Here is a 17501-nt window from a genome sequence, read left to right on the forward strand (position 1 = left end):
ATTGTCCCCCTATATTTGTGCCTGCCCAAGAGCCAGCTCGGATGAGTAATAGCTTCTGCTGAAGAGGAAGCGGCTGAACACATCAGAGCGTCTGGGCAGGACTTCTTGAAGCCCGACTGCCAGCAGAGACTGGCGTTGATGAGGAGAAGGCATCCCTGAGGGCCAGCTCAGCTCCTGAGAGCTACAGAGCCCCTCAGCAGAGGGATGGCCTGAGGCCTGCCTTCCAGACAATTTTGTCAGCAGTAAAGTTGGCCATGTAGTGCCAACTACATGGTTTCCACAAGTGTTTCTTCATGAATCTTTACAACATTCTGAGGAAAGTCCTAGTTCCCTAATGTGAATGAGGAAGACAGGCGGGGGGAGCCTGGCAGGGGTTGAAGTCACTTTTCCAAAGGAAGAGTCAGAGCTGAGTCTAACTCAAGTTCACATGATACCAGTGAACTGAAGAGCGCTTACAGCTGGGCGTGGTGGCTCATGCCTGTCATCCCAGCACATTGAGCCCAGGAATTTGAGATGAGCCTGGGCAACATAGGGAGACCCTATCTCTACAAAAAATTAAAAATAAAAAAATTAGCTGGGAGTGGTGGCATATGCCTGTGGTCCCAGCTCCTTGGGAGCCTGAGGTGGGAGGATTGCTTAAGCCCATGGGGGTTGAGGCTGCATTGAGCCGTGATTGTGCCACTGCACTCCACCTGGATGACAGAGTAAGACCCTGTCATAAAAAAAAACAAAAAACAACCAACCACTATATGAGATACCATGGGAAAATTTACACCATTTCATTAATCTTCACAATACTCCTACCAGATAGTATATTTGCTGGCAAATATCGATGAATAATATAATAGGGTTAAAGCAGTTCTACATTTAAATCTAAATGGTTAGGGGAATATTCCAACTCTGCCTCTAACCATCTGTGGCTTGCTATTCTTAAGAAAACTTGCAATGTAAAATGTATCTTTGCAGCAGTTACATTACATTCAACCACTAGGGGGCAGCATCAACACAATTTTTCCAGTCTTCATCTGTAAAGGAAGCAGGGTAGTTTGAGAGTGTTTTAATAGGTTGAGCAGCTGTGCAGGTTTGCCTGGCACTGAGTAGTTTCCCAGAATGTGGGGCTTTTGGTGCTTAAAAAACAGGAAAGTCCCAGGCAAACTGGAACAAGTTGGTTACCCTGGTGTTATATGTTGAAATGGTAGTGAGAATACTACTGTCATTCCCACTTTTACAGAAAAGGGAACCACGAGGAGTAGTTCGTCTGAGGCTCCACATGGCTGCTAGTGTGCAGCAGAGCTGGGATTCCCACTGTGCCCATATCACACGCGGGACCATGCTCTTAAGCAGGGTATGTGATAATGCCTCCTGAACCATTTAGGACTACCTTTGGTTCCGTGCTACCCAAACCTGATGACAGTGGCCTAAGCAATAAAGCCTTTCACCAGTGGCGCCATTATGTCGTCAGGAACCCAGACTCCTGTTCACCTCTCACTGGCCAGAGTGAGGCCCCTTGGCTACCTCCGCTGTAAAGGAGTCGAGGGAAGTGAGGATCTTTATTGGGCACACTGCTGTCCCAAACAAGATCAGCCTCCTTTCACTCGAGAAAAAAGGGAAAGTGGGTACTGGGTAGAGTACTAGCAGTGACCAGTTACACTGAAGAGAACTAGCAGTGCACCATTACACTGAAGGTGTGGATGCTGCGCCACCCAGATGCCCCACTTCAGGACTTCTTCCCCCACTTGCTGGTGGTGCTTGGCTGTCAGTGCTTTTAGGGCACTTCTCTGAAGCAGAGGGCCATCTGCTGAAGGACATGCTCCTTCCCAGGGCAGCCACATCCAATGATTGGTCAGAATAGGGATTGGAAGGCCCAGGGACAACCCTGAGGGGCCATCCCAGCTTCAGAGCTCCTTTGGGGTCAAGCCAAGGCCTTGTGACTGCAACATAGCCCAACTTCTGCCTCATCCAGCATCCTTCACAGCGTTAAGAGCACTCTCCAGCAACCCCCTGCACACACGTCTGTCTCAGAATCTGCCTCCTGGGAACGGACCTGAATGGAAGGCAAGCAAATCCTAGAGGCTAAGGTCTCTGCTAGCATGGGCAGGAAAGCTGGACTCATTTCTAGAAAAGGGATAAGTATCTATTGATGACCAATAGATCTTCTATCACTGCCTTTGAGAGGCTTAACATTTTATTGCAGAAGCTAAGTATGCACATAGGAAGCAGTAGGAAAAATTTGATTTCAGACAATCCAGAGCTAATTACAGAGGGCTGTGACTTACCATTTGTTGAACAGATACCACGGGCTGGACACTAGGCTGAACATTCAACTAATGTAGTCTGTGTATCTCACAGTATGAGTGAGCACTTGAAGTAGGCATTTATTATCCCCATTTCACATGTAAGGAAAGGCTCTGAGCTCTGAGGCTCAGAGGTAGACATGTACATAAGATCACACAGTCAATAGTAAGTGGCCAACTCAGGACTGGAATGTGAATTATGCTAGACTATAAAGCTCTTCCAGGTCCCTCTAGCTTGGTACCTCTCCCTGCACCCCCTACTCTGTTACGTCCACACAAGTGAATAAGTAAACTTGACACTTGGGCTGCAGTCAAGAGTCTACTCTGCTCAAGGGGATGATCCCCTTCTTGCATCTCTGTTACGGACATTTATATTTCCAGCTCCTTTTGTTTCTTTTCCCATTTTTTCCTAATGTAGCTTTTCCAAGAAAATAGAATCTTCTTATAATAGATTGTCTTAGCCTGGTCTCCCTTGAAGCAGAGTCTGAGAAAAAAAAAAAAAAAAAGCTTAAATGTAGTAGTTAGTTAAGTTTGTTAGGGGATGTGGTACCAAAGAAGCAGGAGTGAAAGAGGGGAAGGAGGGGAAGAAGGGGAAGGAGGGAAAGCCAGTGTAAGGATGCACAGGGGAAACTGGGTGCTGTATCCCACAGGACCTCCTAAGAAGGCTTGGGAAATACATCTCAGAACTGTTCACTTGTGGGAAACATTTATCCATTGGCTCCCATCCACAGCTGCCTTCCCTGCTCTGCTGACTTGCATGTGCATGACTGCCCAGCAGGAGGGTGCCCTGTACACCATGGCATCAGAGAAACACTAGGGCAGGAAGCAAGAGAATCAATCTCTCTCTCTCTCTCTCTCTCTCCCTTCCTCCCTACCCCCATGTGTGGACACAGTAAGAAGGTGGCTATCTGCAAGCCACGAAGAGAGCCCTCACTAGCAATTGAAAGAGCTGTCTCCCTGACCTTGGACTTCTCAGCCTCCAGACCTGTGAGAAATAAATGTCTGTTATTTAAGGCAAAAAAGAGAGAAATCAGTAACTGGAAAAAGACTAAGAGGGTTGGAAATGGAGCACAAGATGCGTTTTATGTGCAGGATGGGCCAGCATTTGTTGAGCATTTCAACGCCCAAGACATGCAGTGTGCTTTTTACACAGAACCTTGTTTCATCTCACAGTAACCTGTGACTTAGAGATTATCATCCCCTTTTTTTTTTTTTTTTTTTTTGGAGACAAGCTCTCACCCTTGTCATCCAGGCAGGAATACAATGGCAGTAATAGCTCCCTGCAGCCTCAAGCTCCTGGGCTCAAGCAATCCTCCCACCTCAGCCTCCTGAGCAGCTGGGATTGCAGGCACGAGCCACCACACTCAGCTAATTTTCATATATTTCTTTTTGGAGATTGGGTCTTGCTGTGTTGCTCAGGCTGGTCTCAAACTCCTGGGCTCAAGCAATCTGCCTACCTTGGCCTCCCATAGTGCTGGGATTATAGATATGAGCCACCCCGCCCAGCCTATCGTCCCCATTTTTAAGACAGGGAAAGAAACTGAGAGGAGCGGTCCCTTGCCAAGGCCTCTCAGCCAGGAAGTGGCAGAACTGGGAGGCAAAACCAGTCTGACTCAAGCCCTGATTCATAGTCATTATATCATTATATTAAACATTCCTCACAGGGGTCTACAGAAAGCATGTGTGATGGCTTACCAATACATACTAAATATTTCTCTCTGGCATGTATAGATTGTACATTGAAGACAGTGTAAATCAAATTAAAAACCCTTCCTTGGCCCTCCACAGCCTTCCAGATAAAATCCAGGCTCCCTAAGGGCCTCCCTGAGTACATGGACTGCAGTTGTTTATGGATTTTCTGCATGTCTGGAAGACAGAAAAAGCGTCTTGGCATCATGGTGTGGGGTGTGAGATTGACAGGATCTCCGAGAAGACAGTTGCTTCCAGAGCACTTCAGAAGCCAGTGATTTCTCAGTCCTCTGCTCTCCTCCCCTTCCCTATCTGTGGTCTCCAGTGTGATCACCTAGAAAAAGAGCTTTGGAACCATATAGACTGAGCTCAAATCCAGTTCTCTACCACTTCGCAGGAGTGGAGCCTCAAGCAAGGTACCCAGGCTCCTACAATCCCTAAACCGGGGATGATGACTCCCGCAGAGTGTATGTGAAGCTCCAGACACATGGACCATCTCCACCTGGCAGGAGTCATTATTTCACACAAATGACTCTCTCCATTGCTCTGAGACACCAAAACCAGTTGAAAACAGAATGACAGCCCCGCCCACATTTTTTTTTTTTTAATGTGAAAGATGAAAGGCCCTCATTTCTTGTTCTGATAGCTTCCTGCCACACACCGAAGTCTCCTCAAGGACACATCTTTCACTGCGTGCAGCTTCACAGTCAGCTCCTCAAGCGGAAGACTGAACCATGACTCCCTTTTAGAAGCTCTCCAGGTAGGGAGGATATATCCATATGCAGGACAGAAACTTGCTTTTCAAATTCAAGAAAAAACAGTAACTAATCTATCGATTCTTCTGTGATTCAGTCTGCCAGGGTGTTCTGTAAAGAATCCTTTTCCATTCCTATCACACATTTGTTGGAAAGGGGAGGGAGAGGTGGCAGGGTGCCAGTACACCGGGAGGCACTTCCGGCAATGCCCGGGGCTCCGCTCCCTTTCTGTTGATAGTAGTAGGCGTCATTTCTGGCAGCTGCTGCAGCTTGATGCAGGGAAGGAAGGGGCCACCCACCAATCACCTCTTCCTGATGCCATATTTTTGACGTTCATGGAAGAGGCCTGTCTCAGAGCTCCCTAAGATGACAATCTTTGGGCAGCCATCTCTATTCTTCTCCTGGCTGGTGCACTCCTTACAATAATAGGCATCAGAGACTCCCACGGCCTCCACAGATCTCACAGTGCCCCTGGTAAAAGCCATAGTTACACTCATCATATAAGCATACCAGGGTGAAGGGACAGACACAGCGGTCACAAATCACACACTTGCTGTCAATTTTCACACAATCTTCCGATGACAACACCAGCCTGCTTGCAGCAAAAGATCAAATCCAGATAACGTTCAGCCGTAGCTCCCGCCCATGCTGCACTGCCCTCTTTTTAAAGCCAAGAACCCCACCTGGAGGCATCAAATCATGCTTTATGCATAAGTAGGAGCTACAACGCATTGGCCACATGCACCTCCCTTAGGGGGACTCAAATTTACTGAATCCTGCCTTTGTGCCCAACACTGTATTTAGAACCTTATATAAACATCTCCACTATTCCCCAAGAGGGTTCATCCTTTCCCCTTGTTTCTTCATTATCTATGTCTAACTTCCATCCTTCCTGCTTTAGTTGGACTTGCTGTTCATTTGAGAGGAAGCTGCTGACCACAGAATTCAGCAAAAGAATGGGAGTATGGAGGCTCAAAGTGTGGACCCTGGAGAAGCTGAATGAGAAGTAGCCCTGGATATGGTGTAGACTCCCACAAACCAGAGATCCTGGCCTCAGTGCCTCAGCTTTAGGAAGCTGCTCCCCGCCTTGCTCCTGGGCAGACAGGTACGGTATTGATTTCCCCATACCCCAGCATCCCCACCCCAGTTTCCCTCTCTTCCCCCATTGCCCGGTGCTTTGGCTGGCGTGCCCCTGACAACCAAGGAGGGCAAGTCCTTCTCCTGGTGGGTAGCTGGCTGGCTTCCTCCCAGCTCAGAGCCAAGCATGCCTCAGTTAGGTACTCCCTAGGATAGGAAGTCCTTCCAGGGGCCTTTCCTCAAAAGCCGGCCAGAAATGGGCTCCTTCAAGCCTAAAGTTGAGCCAATGGAGTGTGCAGGGTGGAGACGTGAAGGAATGCCACACCACCTTCTGGTGGCAACTCTGCCTGGCCCATGTTTTGCCGCTTTTCCTCTTTCCCTGTCAACCACACCAGGTGAGGCCTCTTTCCCAGCAAACCAAAGCTCCCTCTGGCGGCCCAGGAGGAGTCAAATCTTCTCCCCACCTGTGTACATTATTTTCTAGCTGTACCTAGTGGAGACACACTCTGTGTCCAGATGGCCTCACCCCAGCTGCCCTTTTGTCCCACTGATGAGCCAGGTGTTTAGCATTTTAAACAACTAGCACCCTGATTGACAGACTGACCGTTAAATTGACTTTCTGAATGATGGATCCTGATGGACCACTGTCTATCTGAAAAGTTAATCCTGAATAATTGACTGGCTGGTTGGCTGATTAAATATCTAAACACACAAATCACTTGATTGACCTAATGAATTTCTTTTTTTGTTGCTTTTTGTTTTTTTGTTTGTTTTTGAGGCGGAGTCTCGCACTGTCGCCCAGGCTGGAGTGCAGTGGCGCGATCTGCGCTCACCGCAAGCTCTGCCTCCCGGGTTCATGCCATTCTCCTGCCTCAGCCTCCTAAGTAGCTGGAACTACAGGCGCCCGCCACCACGCCCGGCTAATATATATATATATATAGTATTTTTAGTAGAGACGGGGTTTCACTGTGTTAGCCAGGCTTGTCTCAATCTCCTGACCTCATGATCCGCCCGCCTCGGCCTCCCAAAGTGCTGCGCGATTACAGGCATGAGCCAGCGTACCCGGCCACCTACTGGATTTCTTACTGATGTACTAACTGTAGGTAACTAAACATCTGACAAGCTTAAACTGACTACATAACTGACTCTTTAACCAGCTGAATGACTGACTGCCCAGTGGAGGACCAACAATAACTGATGTCTGGCTCCATAACTAAGGGTTACAGATGGATGGGAGAAGAGGCTGCCCCTTCCTCACACTCCAACTCCTATGGGGATTGAGACCCTATTCTTCTCCCCTCTTGAGCCACTTGAAGACTGCAGAAAGTGTGTGATGGTCAGAATATTGGTGATCTCCCCAAATTCACATATTGGAACCTAATACCCAATGTGATAGTATTAAGAGATGGGACCTTTGGGGAAGTGATTAATTCATGAAGGCTCTGCCTCAGGAATGGGCTTAGTGGCCTTATAAAAGGAGTTGGAGTTGAAGGGAGCTAACCTGGCCCTTCCACCATGTGAGGACAGAGCTACAAGGCACCATTTTTTTTTTTTTTTTTTTTTTGAGATGGAGTCTTGCTCTGTTGCCCAGGCTGGAGTGGTGCAGTGGCTTGATCTCGGCTCACTACAAGCTCTGCCTCCTGGGTTCACGCCATTCTCCTGCCTCAGCCTCCCAAGTAGCTGGGACCACAGGCGCCTGCCACCATGCCCGGCCAATTTTTTTTTATTTTTAGTAGAGACAGGGTTTCACCGTGCTAGCCAGGATGGTCTCGATCTCCTGACCTTGTGATCTGCCCGCCTCGGCCTCCCAAAGTGCTGGGATTACAGGCGTGAGCCACCGCACCCAGCCCCAAGGCACCATCTTTGAAGCAGAGAGTAAGCCTTCACCAGTCCAGTCCTTGATCTTGGACTTCCTAGCTTCCAAAACTATAAACAATATATTTCTGTTACTTATAAATTACCTACTCTAAGGTATTTTGTTAGAGCAGCCTGAATGAGCTAAGACAGAGGGCAATCAGGAAACTGATGTTCTGATCTCCTTCTGGTGAGGTTCTTAACCAGGGCCCCACATATGGGTTTCAATTTTGCTTTCAAAACAGTGTGGATGTAAAGATGTGTGTTTATCCAGGAAGAGGGTTCACAACTTTCTTTGGATTCTCAACAGAATTCAGCACACACGAAATATTAATATGTTCAGAGCTACTACTCTGGGAATAAGATCCTCAGCAAACACATTTCAGATAAGCAAAGCCCTTGTCTGAATTGAAGCCCATTTCTATCTCCCTCCCATCAAGCCAGAGTGGCAGAAGATGACTAGGAAGAGTCAGAGGGCCTTAGAGGAGGTGGATGTAGCAGAGAGAAAGGATAAAGGCTGAGCTGTTTGAAGTTTCCAGAGAGGACTGGGGAAGTCAACCCGGGTCCTTCTTGTGTGGAGGTCACACTTTGCCCAAGATAGCAGAGGCCATTTAAATTGAGATGGATACATTTACCCTTTGTTTGATGCCAGGAGTATGTGATCATGAATTGTTATGTGGCTGTGTGTACTAAATACCGGTGTGTTCACAAGGGTAGGTATAACTGAGCTGTGTGCATAAGTGAATGAGTGGCCTTTGGGTTTAGTGTGAGCATCTGAATGGTTTGGTGAATGGACGTGCACGTGCATCCTTAACCATTTACCCATCAAGCCTCTCATTAAGTTAAGACAGGTTACGGAAAAGAATTCCACTACATGAGAGTATCTGCAGACAGGCCTACAGCCCACACCAGAAAACTGGGAATCCTCAACTCGCCCCGCTCCCTGATCCCTCATCATCCACTGAATCCATGCTGCCACTCCCACCATCAGCCCCCGTCACCTCTCCCTGGGCTACTGCTCAGCCTTCAATGGCCTCCCCCAAAACCCTTCTGAATGAACTGCAGCAACAGTGACGATGGTAAAATGACTTTTAGGTCACAGCGCGTCTCCCCTGAAGCGGACAACGGCTTTCCATTGTCGGAGGATACTGCCCATCTCCTCAGTCTGACTCGAGGGCTCTTTCAAGGTCGACTCTGGGGTAGTGAGGTCCCCGGCTTTGGGCGCGTCTCCCCTCAGTAGGCTCGTATCCCACACCCTTCCCCCTTGGATGCCTCGTTCTCTGGGGCCCTTTGGCGCTGCCTCTGCGTCCCCATCATGGAAACCACCACCTGCTGCCTAACTGCCAGACGCAAAAGTGCCCGAGCCTGTCTGTCACGTTCCACCCCATAAACCTTCCCCACCCGATCAGAAGCCAGAGAGAACACAGGTCGAAGCAGGACCACGCAAGGACGCGCATGCCTCTTTCCCACGCCGCAGAGCTACAGAACCCGCAACAGGAAAACGGAAAGGCAGTGCACCGGGAGAACAGGTAGGGACTACGACTCCCAGAAGCCTCTTGATAAGGACTACATTTCCCAGAAAGCTCCGCGCGGTTCCCACCCCGGAACTGCCTCTGCTTTCGAAAGCGGAAGGCGGGCCCACCGGGCAGGGCACAGGGTTTCTGAAGGGATAGACCGGTGGGCGGTGTTGCCGGGTGTTTACCTCCAGGGGTCATTCGTGAGCCAGAGAAACCCGGACTTAGGAAGGAAGGGGCCTGGCCACAGCTCTTCCGCTGTTGGCTGTGCATTGCCCTGCTTCCCAGCTCATTCTCTGTCGTGAGCCGAGCAAGGGAGGTCAGACAGAACCAGGTCCACCACGTTTGTGTCTTTCCGCAAGGTCAGACTTTTACTGATGCTATTCCAGTCATAAAAGCCAGGAGCTACATGGAGTTCCCAAGGAGGCAGTTCCCCTAATACTACCCGCTCACTCCGTAGTCAGAGCCATAGGCACACAGGCTTCGGCCACTACACCAAGTCAGTATTGCAAAGCATACAAAATAGTATACTTAGTCAACATGTTAAATGTTGTAGATTAAATATTCCACATCAAGCAAGGTAACATTTAACATCAAGAGCAAAGGAGATAGATAGGAAAAGGGGTTAACAAACTAGTCCCAGGAGAGACAAGGTGTCCTGGCCTCAATGTCTTGCAAGGAAGAGTCTTTTATGTGGGCAAAGCCTTAGGCAGCAGATGCCGGGTGTTTATCACGGGCGACAGCAAGATAGGGTCTGTTAAGACGGCCATTTAGAGCTAGAGAAGTCCTGCTCTTTTTATGGCCACGGGGGTCTTCTGGTGACGACTGATAGTGAAGGAGTGTGCCTGTTTATGCCCGTATTTGGTTGGGTACACTCTTTTTTGGTTAGGCGAACATCGGGACTCTGTTGGCATGATGCTTTTGAAACGTAAAGTGGAGTCTTTTGCTAAGATGGAGTTACTTATGTCAAGGGTGTTCTATACACTCCCTCTGCCTGCTCTGGCTTTGCCTGTGGCCAGTACTTGCTCTCTGCCCACCTCTTGGTGTCTCTAGGGGGTAGAGGCTGGTGGCTAGATGGTCTGTCCCTTGCCCTTATCTCCAATCCTGCATTGCTTATCTGCCACTTGGAGGCAGTGACCATCTTGACTCTAAGAGCCAAACCCACAGAGTCCTACATGTGAATTCCACAGCTCTTCTACTTCTAGCTGTGGCTATCGGAGGAGGGGCTTCAGGCGGTGGAGACAGGCGTGGACAGTAGCTGGGGGGTGGCGGGGAGATCTGTGGCTCCTGATCTGCCACCTCTGTTCCCAAGAAGATAATTTTCCTGTGGCCTGGGCTCATCCAGCTCCTATTCTCAAGTGCCTGAGTTCTGTAGGTGGCCGGCCTTCTTCCTCACTTCCTCCACTCCCAGCCTTATCCCTCAGACCCTAGCAATGGGCCCCATGGCATATTTTCACCTTTCCCCTTTAGAGCCACTTAGAGGACCTGTCGAGAAATGAACGTAACTGGATGGGCTAAAACAAGGATGAGGCAGAAGCAACTTTCCGTAAGACATGTCCACCAGTGTGCCATGTCAGTCTACTATAACCATGGCAACACCTGGGAGTTCCTGCCTCTTTCCATGGCAATGACCCAATGACGCAGAAGTTACTCCCCTTTTCCTAGAAAATTCTGCATAAACCAACCCTTAATCTGCATGCAGTTAAAAATAGGTATAAATATGACCGTAGAACTGCCCTGAGCAGCTACTCTCTGCCTATGGGGTAGTCCTGCTCTGCAGGATCAGTCATGGAGCTGTAACACTGCCACTTCAATCAAGCTGTTTTCAGCTACCCTGCCACCAGCTAGCCCTTGAATTCTTTCCTGGGCAAAGCCAAGGAAAAAGCCACATCTTGTGGCTCTCCTGTCCTGCATCACAACCGCTCCTAGGGAGCTACAACCACTGGTAACTCAGTGTCTTCTGACAGACAGTTTCATGAAGTACAGGCTTCCCAGAGGTGCCTGTCCCTTCTCCCATGTTGCTCCATGTTACCACATTTCCTACCTGGGTAGACCTGTGGAGGTCCCTGAGATCCTTTTAGGGAATCTGCAAGGTCAAAACTGTTTTCACAGTAATACTAAGTTTTATTTGCATTTTTCACTGTAGTGACATTTACGTTTAAAATCGTAGGTAAAACTGCTGGAACCTTGGTGTGATTCAAGGCAGTGGCACCAAACTATATTGGCAGTTACTGTATTTTTCACCAGTATACTTGTAGGGGAAGGGGATGGGAAAGCCAGTTCCACTTAATGTCCTTAATGAAGCTGTAAAGAGTATTCATTTTACTCCATTTTGAGCCTTGATTACATGGCATTTAAATATTTTGTGTGCATGGGAATATTTGTGTACAAATGGGAAGTGTGCATAAAGCAAGTCTGCTACACACCAAGGTATTATGTCCTGAGGAAAAGCAGTTCTGTGCTTGAGTCTGTAGCTGAACTAGACCTTTTTTTCTGGAAAACACCTCTTTTTTTTTTTCATTGTATCTTTGCAAACTTTTATTTATTTATTTATTTTACTTTAAGTTCCAGGATACATGTACAGAATGTGCAGGTTTGTTACATAGGTATACATGTGCCATGGTGGTTTGCTGCACCTATCAACCCGTCATCTAGGTTTTAAGACCGCATACATAGGTATTTGTCCTAATGCTCTCCCTTCCCTTGTCCCCACCGCCGACAGACTCCAGTGTGTGTCGTTCCCTTCCCTGTGTCCATGTGTTTTCATCGTTCAACTCCCACTTATGAATGAGAACATGCAGTGTTTGGTTTTCTGTTCCTGTGTTAGTTTGCTAAGAATGATGGCTTCCAGCTTCATCCATGTCCCTGCAAAGGACATGATCTCATTCTTTTTGATGGCTGCATAGTATTCCATGGTGTATATGTGCCACATTTTCTTTATCCAGTCTATCATTGATGGCCATTTGGGTTGGTTCCAAGTATTTGCTGTTGTGAATAGTGCTGCAATAAACATACGTGGAAAACACCTCTTTTACTTGATAACTGATAGTATGATTACTTGGACCTGGGTATTTAATAGACATTTTCTTAAAAAAGCAAAGTAAGCTAATCACTTCAAAGGAAACAACTGACATTATTTGATGCCAATGAGAAAATTTGAGTTTTCAAGAAAAAGGTTAGAATTTTGAAAAACATATCCAGGCTGGGCACGGTGGCTCATGCCTGTAATCCCAGCATTTTGGGAGCCAAGGAGGACAGATTGCTTGAGGCCAGGAGTTCCAGACCAGCCTGGGCAACGTGGCAAAACCCTGTCTCTACAAAAAAATTAGCTGAGCACAGTGGTGTGTGCCTATGGTCACAGCTGAGCTGAGGCAGAAGGATCACTTGAGCCTGGCAGGTCAAGGCTGCAGTGAGCCATGTTTGTGCCACTGAACTTCAGCCTGGGTGACAGAGTGAGACCCTATCTCAAAAAAGAAAGAAAAAGAAAACATATCTGCCATCACAAGCTTAACAACATCCCAATACTTAAAAAGTTTTTCTGATGAGCTTGGTGATGGTATTAACAAACGTGATTTTAAAAAATATTGAATAATGAAATGTGCCAACATTTGGAAGATCTGCATAACTCCATGTATTAGATATCTATTGTTACATAACAAATTATCCCAAAACATAGTGACTTAAAACAACAAACATCTATTATCATACAGTTTCTGTGGGTCAAGAATTTGACCAGGTGGTTCTGACTTCAGGTTTCTCCTGAAGTTGCAGTCAAGGTATCTGCCGGCTGTTGTCATCTAAAGGATTAATTGGAGATGGAGGATCTGCTTTCAAGATGCCTTACATACATGGCTGTCAGCAGGAGGCCTCGTTTCCTTGTTGATTGTTGGCAGGAGGCCTCAGTTCCTCACCACATGGACCTCTCCACAGGGCTTTCAGTATCTTCATAACATCACAGCTAGCTTCCCCCAGAGCAAGTGATCTGAGAGAGAGAGAGCAAAATGGAACCCTTGGTGTCTTTTATAATCTACCCTTAGAAGTCATGCTTTGTCACATTCTATTTATTAGAAGTGTCACCAGAAAGGGTTTCTGATCCAGACCCCAAGAGAGGGTTCTTGGATCTCATGCAAGGAAGAATTTGGGGCGAGTCTACAAAGTGAAAGGAAGTTTATTAAGAAAGTGAAGGAATAGGCCAGGTGCAGTGGCTCATGCCTGTAAACCCAGCACTTATGGAGGCAGTCAGGTGGATCACTTGAGGTCAGGAGTTCGAGACCAGCCTGGCCAACATGGCGAAACCTCGTCTCTACTGAATATACAAAACTTAGCTGGGCATGGTGGCACACATCTAGAATCCCAGCTACTTGGGAGGCTGAAGCATGAGAATTGCATGAACCCAGGAGGCAGAGGTTGCAGTGAGCCAAGATGGCACCACTGCACTCCAGCCTGGGCAACAGAAGGAGACTTCATCTCAAAAAAAAAAAAAAAAAAAAAAAAGAAAAAGAAAAAAGTGAAGGAATAATGTCTACTCCATAGGCAGTATTAAGTAAAGGAATAAAAGAATGGCTACTCCCTTGGGGTTGCTCGTTTTTATAATTATTTCCTGATTATATGCTAAACAAGAGGTGAATTATTCTTGCCTCCCCGTTTTAGACCATATAGGGCAACTTCCTGACGTTGCCATGGCAAAACTGTCACAGCACTGGTGGGAGTGTAGCAGAGAGGATGACCAGAGGTCACTCTCATTGCCATTTTTGTTTTGGTGGGTTGTAGCCAGCTTCTTTACTGCAACCTGTTTTATCAGCAAGGTCTTTACTACCTGTATCTTGTGCTGACCTCCTGTCTCATCCCGTGATTTAGAATGCCTAACTTCCTGGGAATGCAGCCAGCAGATCTCAAGCCTTATTTTACCCGGCCCCTATTTAAAATGGAGTTGCTCTGGTTCAAATGCCTCTGACGGAAGCAACCCACTATGCACAGCCAACAATCAAAGACAGGAGAATTAATCTCTACCTCTTTTTTTTTTTTTTTTTGAGATGGAGTCTTGCTCTGTCACCCAGGCTGGAGTGCAGTTGCATGATCTCAGCTCACTGCAGCCTCTGCCTCCCAAGTTCAAGGAATTCCCAGGCCTCACCCTCTTGAGTAGCTGGGATTACAGGCGCCCACCACCACACCGGGCTAATTTTTTGTATTATTAGTAGAGATAGGGTTTCACCATGTTGGCCAGGCTGGTCTCGAACTTCTGACCTCGAGATCCACCACCTCAGCCTCCCAAAATGCTGGGATTACAGGCCTGAGCCACTGCGCCCGGCCTAAGCTCCGCCTCTTAAAGTGAGGAGTATCAAAGAATATGTGGACATATTTTAATAACACTACACTTAATGAACCAGTATTTATTCATGATGGTACAAAACCATGATGAATGGGTAAGAAAAAAAAAAATCTCTTCCAATTGCAAGACAGTCCAATGGATTTTTAATGTAATAATAACTCAAGAAGTTGATGGATGTAGTTCTAGATTCCACTTTGCTTCTAAACATTAACAAGCTATATATTTGTTGAGTTTTGGTATAGTATCCAAGAATAATATTCACAATTGCCTGAAAAGCTGTTAAAATAATCTCCCCATTTCCAACTACCTATCTCTGGTAGGCCAGATTTTCTGCATATACTTTTAACTAAAGCATCAGACTAGACAGGAACATGGAAGCTGAGAACCCAGCTGTCATTTATTAAGCCAGACAATTAAAGAGATTTGCCAAAGAAAAATTTGATATATTGGGCCTGAATGTGCATTGTTTGGCTTTAAAAAATTTTATGCACATTTCACAGCTTCCTGAGTCTGTCTCTGCAACATATTTGTGACTTTTTCTTTTTCAACCGATGAGGTCTTGCTCTGTCACCCAGGCGGTGGGGCAGTGGCACAATCATAGCTCACTACAGCCTTGAACTCCTGGGTTCAAGCAATCCTCTTGCCCCGCCTATTGAGTAGCTGGGATTACAGGTGCATGCCACCATGCCTGGTTAATTCTTTCTATTTTTGAGAGATGGGATCTCACTACATTGCCCACGTTGGTCTCAAACTCTGGTCCCAAGTTGCTGGAATTACAGGCTTAAACCACCACACCTGTTTTGTAACCCGAGAGCCTCCAGACCTCTAGCCACATATGAGATCGCAATGGAATCTGGCGTAGTCTCTCTCTCCCCTAGGGTCAGGCAAGATATCATCATTTGTCATACATACATATACAGCGTCTACCAGATTCTCTCACAAAAAGCCCTCATGAATAGATATATACTGGGGTGGCTGCCGTACCCTGAATCCGCTTTAGACCACTTTAGAAATTCATCTGAGCACCTTCTAAATGGAAGTCCACAAGAGGGATAAAGGCGGCCTCACTACACCGTGGTTGAGTGAGTGGACCTGCTCCCAGTATGATCACCATATGTGGTTCCAGGGTCCCTCCCTCTCACCAAAGGGCCTTTGGGCTAGGAAAGCAAATTTCTCTTAATGTAACTCTTAGAAATTCATAAATCAAAGACAAGTTTCCTTCTCTTAATGTAACTCTTAGAAATCCATAAACCTGTTACCAGTTGAACATCCTAATCCCAAAATCTGAAACCCAAAATGCTCCAAAATTTGAAACTTTTTGAGTGCCCATATGATGCTCAAAGAAAATGCTCACTGGACATTTTGGATTTTGGATTTTCAGATTAAGGATGCTGAACTGGTAAGTATAATGCAAATATTCAGAAATCTGAAAAAGTCCAAAATACTCCTGGTCCCAAGCATTTTGGATAAGTGATACACAAGCTATAATAAAATTATTTTTATTTTTATTTTTTATAAACAGGGTCTCGCTCTGTCACCTAGGCTGGAATGCAGTGGTGTAATCAGAGCTCACTGTAGCCTCAACCTTCTAGGCTCAAGTGATAATCCCGCCTCAGCCTTCTGAGTGTCTGGGCATACAGGAGAGTGCCACCACACCCAGCTCCTGTGATGATATTAGAGAATTAAATAATTCAGTTAACAAGATTAGTAGATACTTGAGCAAAATACAGGAGAATGCCACCACACCCAGCTCCTGTGATGATATTAGAGAATTAAATAATTCAGTTAACAAGATTAGTAGATACTTGAGCAAAATTTGGGCTTTGCCAACATGGAAGACAGGGCATGACTATTAGGTAGGCACAAAAAAATGCCTGCTACAATTCCCTGTATATATTTAAATTATTTCCACAATAAAATATATTGCCTACATGATTAAAGAAGGAAAGAAATAAAGGTAATGAATATGAGGGGAAAATGGAAATATAAAACTAAGAAGTGATGTCATATTTTGAGGTATTTGAGAAGACATGCTGGTAAAATAAACAGACTAATTTGCTAAAAGCCAATTCAATGATTGACCAATTCATCTCATTTACTTGCTCCTTTTACTTATTTACAAGGTTTTTGGCAATTCATACTGGATGGTATTCTTTTAACAGTTTTTGAACATTTCTGCAAAATATTTGTTGGCCAGTATTCCTTTATATCTGTATAACAGCATTTTAAGGAATATTCAATCTGTCTCAGCCCAGTTAGTTAGAAAACAAGGTATATGTAGGAGAAAAATATTCACAAGATAAATAAAAAATAAATCAGTAAGAAAAAGGCAACCCAATTGAAAAATGGAAAAAGAATATTAACAGGCTGTATTAATCTATTTTCACACTGCTGATAAAGACATACCCAAGACTGGACAATTTACAAAAGAAAGAGGCTTAATGGACTTATAGTTCCACATGGCTGGGGAGGCCTCACAATCATGGCTGAAGACAAGGAGGAGCAAGTCACGTCTTTCATGGATGGCAGCAGGCAAAGAGAGCTTGTGCGGGGAAATTCGCCTTATAATACCATCAGATCTCATGAGTCTTATTCACTATCAAAAGAACAGCATGAGAAAGACCTGCCCCCATGATTCTATTACCTCCCACCAGGTCCCTCCCACAACATATGGGAATTCAAGATGAGATTTGGGTGGGGACACAGAGCCAAACCATATCATTCCACCCCTGGCTCCTCCCAAATCTCATGTCTTTATATTTCAAAACCAATCATCACTTCCGAACAGTCCCCCAAAGTCTTAACCCATTTCAGCATTAACTCAAAAGTTCACAGTCCAAAATCTCATCTGAGACAAGGCAAGTCCCTTCTACCTATGAGCCTGTAAAATCAAAAGCAAGTTAGTTACTTCCTAGATACAGTGGGAGTATAGGCATTGGGTAAATACAGCTGTTCCAAATGGGAGAAGTTGGCCAAAACAAAGGGGCTA

The 17501-nt window shown here is 46.1% G+C and overlaps 1 pseudogene; it reads right to left on the bottom strand.

Annotated features, from left to right (window-relative positions):
* Positions 1–5040: 5040 nt before the first annotated feature.
* LOC100443102 (PHD finger-like domain-containing protein 5A) lies at positions 5041–5470 on the bottom strand (annotated as a pseudogene).
* Between the last annotated feature and the right edge of the window lie 12031 nt (positions 5471–17501).

Source organism: Pongo abelii, chromosome 2 (genome assembly GCF_028885655.2).
Source record: "Pongo abelii isolate AG06213 chromosome 2, NHGRI_mPonAbe1-v2.0_pri, whole genome shotgun sequence".
Classification (NCBI taxonomy): Eukaryota; Metazoa; Chordata; class Mammalia; order Primates; family Hominidae; genus Pongo; species Pongo abelii.